The sequence below is a fragment of the Nicotiana tabacum genome, chromosome 8 (genome assembly GCF_000715075.1).
Source record: "Nicotiana tabacum cultivar K326 chromosome 8, ASM71507v2, whole genome shotgun sequence".
Taxonomy (NCBI): domain Eukaryota; kingdom Viridiplantae; phylum Streptophyta; class Magnoliopsida; order Solanales; family Solanaceae; genus Nicotiana; species Nicotiana tabacum.
This window is the reverse complement of record NC_134087.1, coordinates 15,805,871-15,821,811: the sequence shown is the minus strand read 5'-3', so window position 1 is coordinate 15,821,811 and position 15,941 is coordinate 15,805,871.

Sequence of the window (15,941 nt, the reverse complement as noted above, 5' to 3'; positions counted from 1 at the left end):
CGTTATCTTGAATTGCTCGCATACATCTCCCATCAAGTGACTGTTCAAATTTGCTGCGTTATCTGTAATGATAGTCGCAGGAATACCGAAATGACAGATAAGATTTGAGTGTACAAAATCCACTACAGCTTTTTTAGTGACTGACTTGAGAGTGATAGCCTCTACCCATTTTGTGAAGTAATCGATGGCAACCAGTATAAACCTGTGTCCATTCGAAGCCTTTGGTTCGATTGGTCCAATGACGTCCATGCCCTAGGCGACAAATGGCCAAGGTGCAGACATGGGAGGTATCTCCGTGGGAGGTGCATGAATCAAATCACAGTGCACCTGACACTGATGACACTTCCGAACGAAACTAAAGCAGTCCTTTTCCATGGTCATCCAGTAATAACCTGCTCGAAGGATTTTATTTGCCAAGACATACCCGTTCATGTGAGGTCCGCACACACCTGCGTGTACTTCGTGCATGATCTTTCTCGCCTCCTCAACGTCGACATATCTTAGGAGGTTGAGGTCCGGGGTTCTCTTGTACAGCAGTTCACCGTTCAGAAAGAAACCACTTGCATGTCGCCTAATGGTCCTCTTTTGATCTCCAGTAGCATGCTCGGGGTATTCTTGCATTTTCAAGAACCTCTTGATGTCATGGTACCAAGGCTGCGTGTTTGATCCCGCCTCGATTACATTGCAGTAACCGTGTCTTTCCTTGATTCGGATTTCCAAAGGATCGACGTGGGCGTTGCCCGGGTAGGGTAGCATTGAAGCCAGAGTAGCAAGTGCGTCTGCCAGTTAATTGTGACACCTCGGGATATACCTGAACTCTATTGATGTAAAGCGCTTGCCGAGGTCCTCCACATGCTGTCGGTAAGGGATAAGCTTGACATCCCGAGTTTCCCATTCACCTTAGACTTGCCGGATAATCAGGTCAGAGTCTCCCATAATCAGTAAATCTTCGACATCCTGATCGATTGCCATATGCATGCCCATGATGCAGGCTTCATACTCAGCTGTATTGTTTGTGCAAAAGAAACGCAGTCTAGCTGTGGCGGGATAATGCTGACCAGAAGGCGAAATCAAAATTGCCCCAATCCCTACACCTTTGGCATTCACGGCTCCATCAAAGAACATCTTCCAAACATGAGCGTCCTCCGAGACCACTTCTACGGTGTTTACTTCTTCATCTGGAAAGTAGGTACTCAATGGCTGGTATTCCTCATCGACCGGATTTTTGGCCAAATGATCTGCTAGCGCCTGGGCTTTCATTGCCATGCGAGTGACATAGACTATGTCGAATTCCGTAAGCAAGATTTGCCACTTGGCCAGTCTTCTAGTAGGCATCGGTTTCTGAAATATATACTTCAAAGGATCCAACCTGCTTATGAGGAACGTAGTGTGGGCTTGGAGATAATGTCTCAGCTTTTGAGCAACCCACGTCAGAGCGCAACATGTCCTTTCCAGCAGAGTGTATTTGGCCTCGTAGCCGGTGAATTTCTTGCTCAAGTAGTAGATTGCTTGCTCCTTCTTTCCGGTTATGTTGTGTTGCCCGAGGACGCAACCGAAAGAGTTCTCCAAAACTGTCAGATACAAGAAAAGTGGCCTCCCTGGTTCTGGAGGGACCAAGACTGGGGGATTCGAAAGGTATTCTTTGACTTTATCAAAGGCTTCTTGACACTCAGTTGTCCATTTGATCGCCGCATCTTTCCTTAACAGCTTGAATATGGGCTCCCACGTGCTTGTCAGCTGGGCAATAAATCGACTGATGTAGTTCAACCTGCCCAACAGACTCATCACGTCTTTCTTTGTTCTCGGGGGAGGCAGATCTCTGATGGATTTTATCTTAGTTGGATCTAGCTCGATACCTCTCCTGCTTACGATGAAGCCCAAAAGTTTGCCCGACGGAACTCCGAAAGCACACTTGGCTGGATTTAGCTTCAAGTCATACTTCCTTAGTCTCTCGGAGAATTTCCTCAAGTCTTGGATGTGATTATCCTGCGTCCTGGACTTGACTATCATGTCGTCCACGTACACCTCTATTTCCTGATGTATCATGTCATGAAAAATGGCAGTCATGGCCCTCATGTAAGTAGCCCCAGCATTCTTCAAACCAAATGGCATGACCCGATAACAGTAGGTGCCCCAAGGCGTGGTGAAGGCAGTTTTCTCGGCGTCCTCTTCATCCATCAATACCTGATGATACCCAGCGTAACAATCTACGAAAGACTGTATCTCGTGTTTGGCGCAATTATCAACGAGGATGTAGATGTTGGGCAGTGGGAAATTATCTTTGGGACTTGCTCTATTCAAATCTCGGTAATCTACACATACCCGAGTTTTTCCGTCCTTTTTCGGTACTGGAACCATATTTGCCAACCAAGTTGTATACTGGACTACCCGAATCACTCCCGTTTTCAATTGTTTGGTGATCTCCTCTTTAATCTTGTCACTGACCTCAGTTTTGAACTTTCGTTGCTTTTGTTGAACTGGAGGACAATCAGGATGAATCGGCAATTTATGAACCACTAGATCAACACCTAGACCTGGCATGTCATCATATGACCAAGCAAACACGTCTTTAAATTCAAAAAGAAGTTGAATTATCGCCTCTCGCGTTTTCTTGTCCGTGTGAATGCTTATTTTGGTCTCCTGGATTTCTTTAGGAGTTCCTAAATTAACCGGTTCGGTGTCATTCAGATTTGGCTTAGGTTTATTCTCAAAATGTTCCAACTCTCGGTTTATTTCCCTAAAAGCCTCTTCTTCATCATATTCTGGTTTTGAGTTCATTAATTCACAGTTAAATAGCTTGTTGTGATCTGGGCGTGAAGTCCGCAAGCATGTCATATTTAAAGCCGCATTATTATAACTGAAAGGAAAGATAAAAGGAAAAATAACAAAAATCATAACAAAAGAAAGAATGGGAAAGCAATGATTGATCTTTTTCTATTTTCTTTGGAAAGTTGGAAGACAACAATGTTTACAACTTAGGAATTCAAAACAACAATTGAAAGGAAGAAAACGTTCAAGTTATGTCCTGGAGACAACTTGTGACACAGGAAATGTGGCAGGACAGGTCTACCCGGACTTCCGTCTAGTCGGGAATGGCGTGGCCTCCCAGTTTCGAAGTTTGGCGTTCGGCCCCACGTACAGCATCTCAGCAGTGCTTGTGCCTTCACTTGGTTGAACCATGTGAATCTCGTAGAGTATTTCTCTCATCGCCCCACATATCTCCTCGATTTCCTCAGCTGTGAAGACCTTATCGTCTTCTTCCTCGGCGTACCTTGGCCTGATGAAAGTTGCATGTAAATTCGGCAATGGTCGAGGTAACTTCCAACCCTCATTTTTCCTTTTCTTTGCCCACTCTTCGTCTGCTGGAGTAGGTTTGAAGCCTAGTCCAAAAGGTTTCTTGGTGACTGGCAAGGTAATGGGTTCTGTTATTCCCTGAAGGGTTCGTCCAAGCCCTTTCCCTGGCCTAAATCCATGCCGGATCATCTCTTTGGCCACCATAACCGAGGCGTTAGACAAGAAAGGCTGGGGGCAGGGTATTCCCTCTTCGTGCTGCTCTGCCAGTACAATCTCGAAAGCTTGATAGACCGTATGTTCGCTCCCTTCTCTCGGTTCAAGATATGGGATGGATGGGTCCCGATAGATAGCATGCTCATCTTCTCCATGGACCACGATCTCTCGGTCTTCGTACTCAAACTTCACCATCTGGTGAAGAGTGGAAGGCACAGCTCCTGCCGCATGGATCCAAGGTCTGGCGAGGATGAAATTGTAGGATGTATCCATGTCGAGCACCTGGAAGGTTACTTCGAACTCGACTGGTCCTATGACCAACAACAGGTCTATTTCCCCCATGGTATCTCTCTTGATGCCGTCGAAAGCCCTTACGCAGACATTGTTGGGTCGGATTCTTCCGGTCCCAATTTCCATTCTTTGTAGCGTGGAGAGCGGGCAAATGTCAACACCTGATCCCCCATCCAACATTACCCGCTTGACATAGTAGTCCTCGCATTTAACTGTTAGATGCAAGGCCTTGTTGTGTGCCGCCCCTTCCGAGGGTAAATCGTTCTTGCTGAAAGAGATTTGGTTGACGGCGAAGAATCTTTCTGTCATCCGCTCTAGTTGTTCAACCGAGGTTTCAACTGGCACATATGCTTCATTCAGGGTCTTCAGTAAGATCTTTTGATGCTCGGCCGACCTCATCAACAACGATAGCATGGACACTTGCTCGGGGTACTTGCGCAGTTGATCTATCACTTCGTAATCCGGCATTTTCATTTGTTGGAAGAACACTTCCGCTTCTTCAACGCTTACAGGCTTCTTTGGTGGAAAGCACCTTTGTGTGGCGTTGTTCAGCTCTTGGGTATTTGAATACCTTCTAATGAAAGTATTTTCTGGAAGTTCTCCCATGACCTCTTTACCTTTGTACATTACCAAAGTCTTCTGATAATTCCACGGTATTGTGGACGAGTTGGTCATCGGCTTTTGTGGCATGCGTCCGATAACCACTGGCTCATTCAGCCGAGGTGGTTGAATCGTCCCCCGGACCACATAGGCCCCTTTTGGCACGTACATAGATTTTGTCTTTTTGATCCCGAAGTTCTACGTCTTCTCAGCTCGACCTCATGGTATGTAAAGAACTCCATCCTTTACCGGTACCACTTTCTTCTCCACCTTCTTTTCAGGCTCGCTCTTTATAGCCTTGGCCTCCTCCCCCTTTTCTGGTTTCTGGTCTGTCTCAGGCCTTTTCCCCGTGTCGACAATGGCGATTATAGCTTTCAGAGCAGAGTCGAATTCTTTGTCTTCGCAAATCATTCCGATCAGCGGCCCATTATTGTGAGCAGGTAATGGATTGTTAGTTACATTCGGGATCTCCTCGTCCCTTAGCACTATTTTCCCTTGCTCTATCAAATTCTCGACCACTCTTTTCAATGACCAGCAGTCATTTGTATCATGTCCCTCGGCCCCTGAATGATAGGCGCATCTGACTCCAGCTTTGTAAGAAGGTGACGTCGGGTTTTGCCTTGTTTGAGGGATTGGTTGCAAGAAACCCAACTGGACTAGCTTTGGGAACAAAGTAGAGTATGGTTCACCGATGGGCGTGAAAGTCCGCCTTCGAGGTGGCTCCTGAGGGCGGAAGTTATTCTGCGGGGGTTGTGGGTTATAGTGGTTGCGGTAAGGAGGCTGATTTCTGGGAGGTGGAGCTGGGCCTCGGTTGGCTTATTGCGGCGGATGGGTATAAGGTTGGGCATTCATGACCATATAGGGTTGATGAGCATATGCCAGATTTGAGTGGGGGTAGAGTGTTGTGGGGTTCTTTCTGGGAAACGAGGTCTGGGATGACGATATTCCCTTACTTCCGAAGCTGCCATGGTCGTTTCTTCCTTTTTCTTCCCTCTTGCTATTCCTCCGGACCCGCTTTGGACGGCTTGGGAGGTCGCCCTTATGGCTGCTTGACTCAGAATCCTACCTGTTTTCAGACCATTCTCCACCATCTCTCCAATCTTGATTGCTTCTGCAAATGGCTTTCCCATGGCTGACATCATGTTTTGGAAATAGTCAGACTCTTGAGCCTGGAGAAAGGTAGTGACCATTTCCACTTCATCCATGGGAGGCTTTACCCTCGACGCCTGCTCACACCACTTAATAGCATATTCTCTGAAGCTTTCTGAAGGTTTCTTCTTCAAATTCGACAGAGAATTTCGGTCTGGTGCAATGTCGATGTTATACTGGAATTGTTTCACAAAATCTCTGGCGAGATCATCCCATATATGCCATCGGGACATTTCCTGGTCCATATACCATTCCGAGGCTATCCCTACTAGACTTTCCCCAAAATATGCCATTAGCAGTTCTTCTTTTCCACCGGCTCCCCGCAATTGGTTGCAATATTTTTTAAGATGTGCAATGGGGTCGTCGTGTCCATCGTATTTCTCAAACTTTGGGGTCTTGAAACCCGCTGGCAGGTGCACATGAGGGAACATGCATAGGTCGGCATAAGAGACACTCTTCTGTCCGCTCAAACCTTGCATATTCTTCAAACTCTGTTCAAGGCTTCTCATTCTTTTGGCTATCTCATTTTGTTCCGCAATTCTGGGGGTCTGATCCTGCCCGGGTGCGAGCTCGCACTGAGGCGGTGGAGGATTAGCGCTGGTAGCGAACCTAGTTGGTTCCATTGAGAACGAGGGTGCTTGGAATGTAAAAGAAGATGAGTCAAAGCTTGGCTTGTACGTAGCAGGTTGTGCCGTAATCGGGCAGGGCGGTGCAGTAAAGATGTTCATGCTTGCATCGGTGGCTGACATTCGGGGATGAGACTTAGAAGGCGATCCAGCAGAGAAGGCTGAAGTGGCTGGGTACCCGAATGGGGTGGCAGGATAATTTATGGGGACATTAGAAGTTCCGCTTGACCTGGAGAATAACTCAGGTAATCCGGGGACGACGCTTGGCGGCTCTTTCCCATTGTTCCAGTCGTCCAGCATTTCCAACATGCGGAGCCGTAGGATTCTATTTTCCTCCGTAGTTGCGGATTCAGGTGTGAGGACGGCTGAGATCGAGCTCTCCTCGGAAACAGGGATTGTTTGCAACGGGATTTCTGAAGACATTTCCGCACTTCCTTTTGACCTGGAGAAGTAAGTGTGAGTACTGCTTCCGGTCTTGACAACAGGTAGTTGAACACTTCTCTTTGACCTCGTGAAGTATGAGTGCGAGGCCATACTTTCACCAAACCAACAGTCTTTCCAAAAACCTGAGGAAAACTCAACGACACACGAGTGGTTAATTCGAAATAAATAACAGATAGGCAAACTCACGTTGAGCATGATGCACCTATACAGTTAAGTGAATTCTACATGTTTGCGACGAAAGCATGCGTCATCCCGGCATTCTTTTTAGGCTTCCCTTTTCTTATCTTTTTTTCTCTTTTTGTTTTTCTTTTATGTTTTTATTTTGCGGTAAAAATGCGACCGGATCCGATGAGGATTGCCTACGTATCACGATGCCACGTGAATCAGATCATTACGTAGTTCAAAAACACAAATGAGCGTAAAAGAAGCAATCTTTTTATTGTTGAGGCGGTCTATTACAAACTACATTTTGCGAAAGAAGGAGCAAACTTTAAAAATAAACCTGGACTCAAAATAGACTAAAAATCACCCTGATGGGAACAACAGGCAGAAGATGCTAAGATACAGACTTGACTTATGAGTACATTATGGTTTTGAAAATTGGTGTCCGCGGGGCATCGTTCGGCCTCGCCGCGGTCCTAGGTGTGAGATCCCTCTCAAGTTGCTCCAGCTCATACATGGTCTGCTTGACATAACTCATCACTGCCGAGAGGACGGTAACGCTGGTTATGTTCTCACATCGTAGACATCGTCTGGTGATGGCATGGGCAATGGCCTTGATCCTATCTCTGGTTTGCTTCTTCTCTATGAGTAGGCGTTTTATCTGATCGCTACATATCTTGAATACCTGAGCATCCTGTATATGCTGATGCTTCAGTTGTCGTACTTCTAACTTCATCTGGGCCAACAAATCGTACCAGTATCTGCTCTCAATTTGGAAGTCCTTGGCCTGATTAGCTGCTTTGATCTCAAGTGTAGCCATCTCTCTCTTCATTTTGGCAACAGTTTTCTCGTGGTCGCGTTTCGATTGGTTCAAGTATCGGCGATGCTTCTCTACTTTTACTCCCCACTGTGCCTTGAGCTTCGCCATAATCTTTCCCGATTCTTCTAAACCATCTCGCCATTCCGCGACTTCTCTTCTCAAACCCTTAATCAACTGTTGGTCTGATCGACTTCTGGGCTGTTCATCAAGAGACAATCTCAATTTTTGGATTAGGGCCTTAAGTTCTTCATTCTCTCGGACCAATTTATTCTTTTCGGTTCGATCTGCCGTGATTTGTATGCTGTTATTGAATTTCAGACTGTCAATTTGTAGCTTCAAATCACCGATCTCGGCCCGATACCCCTTTTCTTTTGCTAACCAGTTCCATTGCCCTTGGGACGATTCCACAAAATCTTTGAGATGCGGTCTCTTAGCCGGTCTTTCACAAGACAGGTCGCCCCTGAACCAAGCGTGATATCCTGGGGCAACTTCCCCTTTTGCTATATCCATTACACAAGTTCTTGCCGTCAGATGTTGGCACTCACTCCAGATTTGGCGAACTTCTTCTTCGGGAAAACGACCGTCTGGACTGATCTCAATCACTTGGGTACTCAGATCTTCATCTTTCGGCACCACTTGATACATCCCAAGTTGCCTCAAAACCCGATATGGTGCGTAGGGTTGGATGCTTTTAAGTCCCATCAACAGAAAGTGGGGCCTGGTTGCTGGCATGTATATGATTTCCTCAATAGGCGACCATCCGAGCGTCCACTGGATTTGGCTAGCAGTGAGAGTTCGGAAAAATGAGGTCCATGATGTGACGCCTTCAGGTAGATTGAAACCTTTGACTCTAGTGTAGAATTCTCCAATACAAGTCTTCTCGGGCGAACCGTAACCCAAGAGCGGAGAGCGGTGGCATAAGTGATCGGTCATCCATATTTGCAACAGTAGGTTACATCCTTTGAAAAAGTCGCCCTTGGCTCAACAAGCAGTGAGAGCCCGGAAAATGTCAGCCATAATCATAGGTGCCAGAGTACTTTTATCTTGGGTGAGCAAAGTACTGACGACCCCAGCTACTTTTAGATCAATGTTGCCGTCCTTCCTTGGGAACACTATAAGACCTAAGAAGGCTGTCATAAAAGCTAACTGCCTGTGTTCGTCCCACTTTTGTAGGTTGCCTTTACTACACAGTTTGAAATCCGGCTTATTGAACCCGCCCGCATGACCATATCTAGCATACATGAGATGGAGACTGCAGAAACCTTTGGTAAGATCTGGATGGTGAAATGTTCGGGGTATTTTCAGAAAATCCAGAAACCGGTGTACCGTGACGGCCCTAGGTGCAATCAAGTATTTGAACCTTAATGGAGCTTCATCACCCCCAATGTATCCCACTATTTCCTCCAACGTCGGGGTGAGTTCGAAGTCTGAAAAATGAAATACATTGTGCGCCGAATCCCAGTAAGTGACCAATGATCTGATAATATCGCCCCGAGGTTGAATGTCTAGTAAATCCGGGAGATTTTTCAGATATTTCCTCACTTTGCCTTGCCCCTCCTTGCCTAAGTCGTTCCACCATAATCGCAACTCAAAAGGGATCTTGGTCATTATTGAAAACGGTTCGTTTTGTATCGTGCTCATCCTGCACATTTATTTAGGGTGATAAACTTTATTAGACTCAAAAATTAAAGTTATCTAGATTTTCATTTTTTTTTTTGCAAAAACGGGAGGTTGGACCCGCCGAGGGTTGCCTACGTATCTCACCTCGTACGAGAATCAAACCGGCGTAGTTCGGTCGGATCAAAATAGGGGAAACAAAAAATAAAATCCTTTAAAGAAAAGAAGAATAACCCTTTTTTTGAAATTTTGTTATATGTTTTGTTTTTCATTTTATTATTTATTTTTGAAAAGAGACCAAAGAAATATTTACACATTTAAACTTCCTCTTTTTTTGAAATTTTGAAAATCTTTTAAAGAGGTGCTACAAATGAAACAATAAAAAAAATTTGATTTTTTATTTATATATTTTGAATTTTGAAAGTGATTAAAAGGAATAGTCGAACTGAAAGGCAAGCTTTTTTTTTATCATTTTTTTATATTTTTTAGAAAATTCCGGTTATGTTTGATATTACTCGGACATGGTTTTTTTTCAAAAGAATAAGTAATTATCTCCCTACTCTGCTATTCTTTTTTTTTTTTGAAGATTTTTCGGAAACCAGTCAACATGCAGATCTGAAGCAAATAGATGCGCAGAACAAACGGGATGCAGCAGGATGGTCTTTTCATTCCAGGTTGCCTGTCCTAGACGGACCCAACCCCTGTGTTGAGTCCCCTATGTCAAATGCAACATGATGCAGATAAGCGTTCCTACTAGGGATCCGGCATGAGGTTTCGTTATACTAGGTTTATAACCTGGGTAGATGTTCTAGACTGTGTACCCGAGCGGACAACTCGAGTCGAGGAGGGGCAACTTACCGGGAACCAAAAGGCCGTCCGGCTTCGTAACTTATCCGTCCTCTTTCTTATTTCAGGTATCGACACTAACAGAATAGGGAGCCTCGACCAGCGAGCTTCTCCCCGGAGGTGAAGAGAGAATGGTTCGGCACAGTTTATATACAGTTCAGATAATATCAAAGCGGTAAACAACAACATTTAGCACGTTATGTCAAAACATGTAATAAATATCAGATAATAAAGCCAAATATAACAATTATTCTAAGCTCGAATTCTTGAACCCATGAACCAGTGGTTCTGGGTCATATCCCCAGCAGAGTCGCCAGAACTGTCACACCTCCTTTTTGCGCACCCGCCCCGAAGGATAAATGCGCGAGGGAGTTTTTCCAATTTAAGTGACAATATTCGAAATGGGATTATTTATTTAATTCAGAGTCACCACTTGGGAAAGGTTTGGTTTTTGGTGTCCCAAGTCACCGGTTTATCTTGAATCCCAAATCGAGGAAATTTTCGACTTTTCCACATGAAGTCTGTGAACAAGAAATTCTAAGTAAGGAATTCTGGTTACCCGAGGGAAGGTGTTAGGCACCCTCGAGTCCCGTGGTTCTAGCACGGTCGCTTAAATTATTATAATGGCTAAATATCTGATTTAAATACATGTTTTGACTTATGTGCTCTTATTAAGTTTAAACCGCTTTTATTATTATCATTTATTTTTATAGAATTGCAACGTCGTGAAAATGCATCTCGAACCGCGTCACAATCAATGCACCCGTAGTTGTTAACACATTTCAACTCCGTTGAGATTTGGATTCGGGTCACATCAATGTGCACCCGAGTTTAAGAATGTAATTTAATTAAGCTCGCCTAAAGAGTCTAACCGCGTTATTATTTTCGGGGAAGGCCATGAAATTCACTAAACGGCCTGTCCTGAATTCTAAATATTTATTATGGTTAGTTATTGAGGGCCCCGCAATTTGCATTTTTATCTGGCGAGGCTCGTCTCTATTTTAGAAAGGATATCCTAAAGCGGCTACATTTCTAAATGCGTTTGTCTAAAAATAGAAGAAGAAAGACACACGTTAATTCAAGTATATGTTTTGGCCTAACCCGGATCCTTGTCAATTTTTGATTAATTACTTATAACATGGAGAGACGTCATACCCTGTGCAACATGCTTTTAATTGGACAAAAAAGGTCACATGCGAGATCGACGAAATACAACACTTAATCCGAACAACATCCTAAAATCGGATTTAAATTAACTTGCTTAAACAGGATTAAAGAATTCCTTATCAAAGGATGTTACTGATGATGTTCAAAACTAATCCTATAAACTGCCTAAAGGAAATCGAACTGGGTGATTCAAAACTATATCATATTCGGTTAGATTTAAAAGCCACTCGCCCCTACTTATTCAAAGCATGCTGAAAGAGTGAATTTAATTTTAACAATCGTACTAAATAGTTTCACATTCCATGAATTATATTTACATCCTGTATGCTACTAAACGAATCAAATACCACAGTTTCAAATTAACATAAACTTTAATTAAGTACAAACTTACTAATGTATTCTCTATTAGCTATAAACTAAAATTTACACAACTTAACAACATTTATGAAAAGGCAGTCAGTAAATAGCGGGTGATTATAACTCCTTAAAATCTTTCTATTCATGCTTTTCAATGTTACATTCAGCTACACCAATGTGAGACTCGAGATATGTACCTGGAAATACTGAAAATGCAAAGGAGAAGAGGAAGAAGATAGGGAAATCAGCAGCAGCAAGAAACAGAATAGCAGCAACAACAACAAGCAAAATAATTGGAATAGAATCAAGATCCCAGCTAGACCAAGTCCCAGAGTAAACCAACGAACAACCAGCAGACTCAGTTGGATTTAGAAGAAATTAGTATTGGACAAACAGGTCAAGACCATTGAAATCAAGACAGCAAGAAGGATGCAATTTCTAGTTTTGTTTGTCTGTGTTATCAAACAGAGTTCTTTTCCAGTTTTCTGCTTTTCAGAACTTCAACTCTCAATCTCCAAACTAAGTTTTCTGTGTGTATTCTCTTTTTCTCTGTCTGTGTGTGTGTATCTATGTCTATCTTAAGGTCTGTATGCCTGTCTATATGTGTATGTGTATGTATTTTGCTCTCTCTTATCGGATCTATCTGATGTCCCCTTAAAACTGATGGAAGTCCCCTCTTTTATAAACCTAAAATCAACCCTTTAACAGCCTGTTTAGACAATTAGAACACCCTCCCATGTGCTACCCCTTTTCAGTTTCCACTCACTATTTAAATAAGAACACAACCCCATGATATTCCCTTGGCAGGCTTACCTTTTGAGTAATGCTTATTATTTCTGAAACTAAAGCAGAATATGGGCAGCAGAATGTATTCTGACAGCACATGCTGTCCATTACTTTGTAATGCACATGCTGCCCAAGGCTGAGAGATGAGTAAACAATGCTATCAACTAAATTAAAATCTGAAACCTAGCTAATAAATCAATCCTTTAAATGTCTTTCTGATTTGGCTAAACAAATTAATACCGAGTGGCAACAACATTAATCTGATTCAACAATGCTTCAGTAAATTACAAAAGCCTGAGTCAAATTGCTACCATTCTAACATGAAACCAATTGATGACGTATATCGATTCGACTATACTAGTTAAAACACATACAATCGAAGCCAAAATCAGACATTTAACAGTATCAAACACATGATTTGAATTGTACTGACTAAGCAAAATTGTACTCGAGGAATCAGTTGATCAGTCAAAATTTGCAGTTCAATTGTTCGCACAGCACATACACATATACACATTATCAGTAACAAGTAGAGGAAAGACTCAATCAAACACAGAGGTTCAGGCAAGGTGGACAGGACACAGTTGGTAAAATTCAAAAACACGAATTAAAACAAAACATGAACAGACCTTTACTCAGCACATGGAATAATAAAAAAAGAAAACAAAACTCACCTTAAATCCCGAAAAATCAAAGAGCCTCGGTTTGGATTTGAACAGGCCTTTCTTAAGGCTGAACGGACTTTAATCGAAGTGTTTCTCAGATGAGAAACACTTCGATTAAGGTCCATTAGACCTTAATCTCTTCGGCTTAAACAGATACGGAACAGGCACGAGGAAACCTAGGGTTCAAAAAATTAGATCCGGGATTCGTGTTTCCTTGGTTAGATTTGGACCAAACCAAGCATAGTTTGGTCACGAGGGGGGTCTGGGGACTATCTGGTGTGAAGTTGAGGTCGATTGGTGTAAGTCAGGTTCCGACTCGAATCTTCAAATAAAGATTCGAGACGGTGGGAGGGGATTTGAGCTAAGTGGTTAACAGATCCATGTTCAGGATGGCAAGGGGGTTCTATGGTGTTAAGGGTGGGGTCACCGGCGTCCATGTCGCCGGCTTTCATGGTGAAGGTATACAGGGGCGGCTAGGGTTTGGAGGGGAAGGGGATGAGGACGAAGGCGGGGTCTTGGATAGGGGGCAGGGTATGGTAGGAGGCTTATATATGTAATGGGTGGGTTGATCTCAGCCGTTGGATCAATCGAGATCAACGGCTTGGATCTGAAGGCTTAGGAGAAACGGTGTCGTTTCATCTAAACGGGGTTTGGGTTGGTCCGGGTGGAAATGGGTCGGGTTCATCATGGGTTATGGGGAAGTGACCTTGACCGTAGGATGAGGAATGGATTAATGGCTATGATTAAAAGGCCTCATACGGCGTCGTTTAAGTAAAGGATTGGCCAGATCTGGTCCGTTCCTTTGAATCCATCAACGGCTCACAGAGATGGTGCATGTACGACGTCGTTTAGGCGTCTTGCAGAGGGCCTGGTGGGACTGGGTCGTTTGTATTGGTTTTGGGTCTGATTTCATTCAAAATTATGGCCCAAATCCAATATTTCCTTTTTACAACTTAAAAGATAAAATTCCTAAAAATAAAAATCATACCAATATTAATTAATACTCAAAAAATAACAATTATCACTTGCATTGACATTTTAATTATACTAAACACTTAATGGCAAAAATACAATGAAGGATGCACACATTTTATTATATTTTCTTTTAATAAACGGATTACGGTTCACACGACATACACGACATACAGACATATATATATTTTTTTGTTTTTGTTTTGAATAAAACAATTGTGGGAAAATCACAAATAACTATCAACAAAAATGCCACGTAAAAATCCAACAAATGTACAGCAAGACCAATTGCTATTATTTGTTTCTTTTGGAGCGGTTGTTGCGTAAAACAAAAATCACGTGCTCACAGGTGCATATTAGTCGTTTGTATTTTAAGTCTAGTTCTTTGCTATTACAATAATCTAATTCTTTGCCTTTACATTCTAGTTTGATTGGTAGTTTGCTTTTGCTAAGTACAAGAATTATTTCATGTTAAAAATAATCAATTTTTAATTGAGTACTTAAATTATTCATCACTATTTGATTCAATTATCATCATTATATCATGCTAAATGATAGATTTCTCAAAGAGCAATTGGTTTGATAGTGTTACGTTGAAAATGTAGTCGCCGAAATATGTGTTTGGTAGTGTATGACAATATGTCTCACATTTAAGAAAAAATTGATAAATAACCGAAAAAATAGAAAAACCAAGAAAAACTGAATCACTAAAAAAACGACTTAATTGGTTGGTTTGGTTCGGTTCCAACATTTTAAGAACCAACTTACTTGGTTTGATTTCTCTTTAGGAAAAAATCGATCCAAACCGAGCTATAAACACCCCTAGTTATCAATCTATAATAAAAAGTAAAAATATAAAAAATATTTTTCAGTTGGAATACATTTTCTAGAAAGAAATTTCTGTGGCAACGGTTATTTGATATTTACATGGCATTGCTCGTCTAGTTAAGGGTGGCAAGTGGGCCGGTTAGGCCCAGGCCGAGGAGCCCATATGGGTAGTGGGCCTAAACAGGCATACCCATTTAAGACCGGGACCAGGGGTTTGAGGCCCAAGTGGGCTGGTTCATATAAAATGCCTGTTAGGGGCGGGACCGTTTGGGCCCTGGACCGTCTCCTAAGTGGGTCGGTGTCGTGCCCCCTTTTTCTCGCGAAATCGGGTTTATGACATTTGGTATAGGATAACTCGTTCTTTTTGGGAACTAGGTTTTGCATTTTGAAGAGTCGTCACCTAATGATTTAAGGTGCATTAGGACACCAATAAGGTTCAATTCTAAGTTTCGTTGGAATGACCAGAGATAGGGTAAGGGCTTGAAATTATCCTAAGGGGAAGGTGTTAGGCACCCTTCAGGATCCACTAGTGTGGTTCCCGGCCCGACAGTTTATTGTGAATTTAGCAAATAAACAAGTATGGGTTCAAATATTAGGGGATTTAAATTTAAACAAATAAAAGAGAGAACAATTAAAAGAAGAGTTTTAAAAAAAGAGTTTGCAAATAAAGGGAAAGGGGGTCCTAGGTTTATATTTAATATGGATCATATTAATGTGATACCCGGTATGACACTCCTTAAAAGAGGGGATACACGTGGTATTAGCGCACCGGTCATCATATACATATCTACCCTTCCCACCCCGTTAAGGTATTAAAGCGCGGATTGGTCTCGATTACTATTGCATGCTATTTACCCGTCCCATTCCTATCAGTCCCGGAGGAGCTTAGGACTACTATTCCTAAAGGGGAGGGATATTAGGCTGATTTTTTGGTTTCAAAAAGGTAAAAATCTAAGGTGACATATAAAACACATATACTGCATGTTGGGGAAGCATATAAACAGGTAAAGGCCCATGTACACCTCTTCAAACAAAACACATAAATAGCATGACTTGCACATACTTTTTTAGGTCTGATTAAATACTAAAGACGAGGGTAGTTTG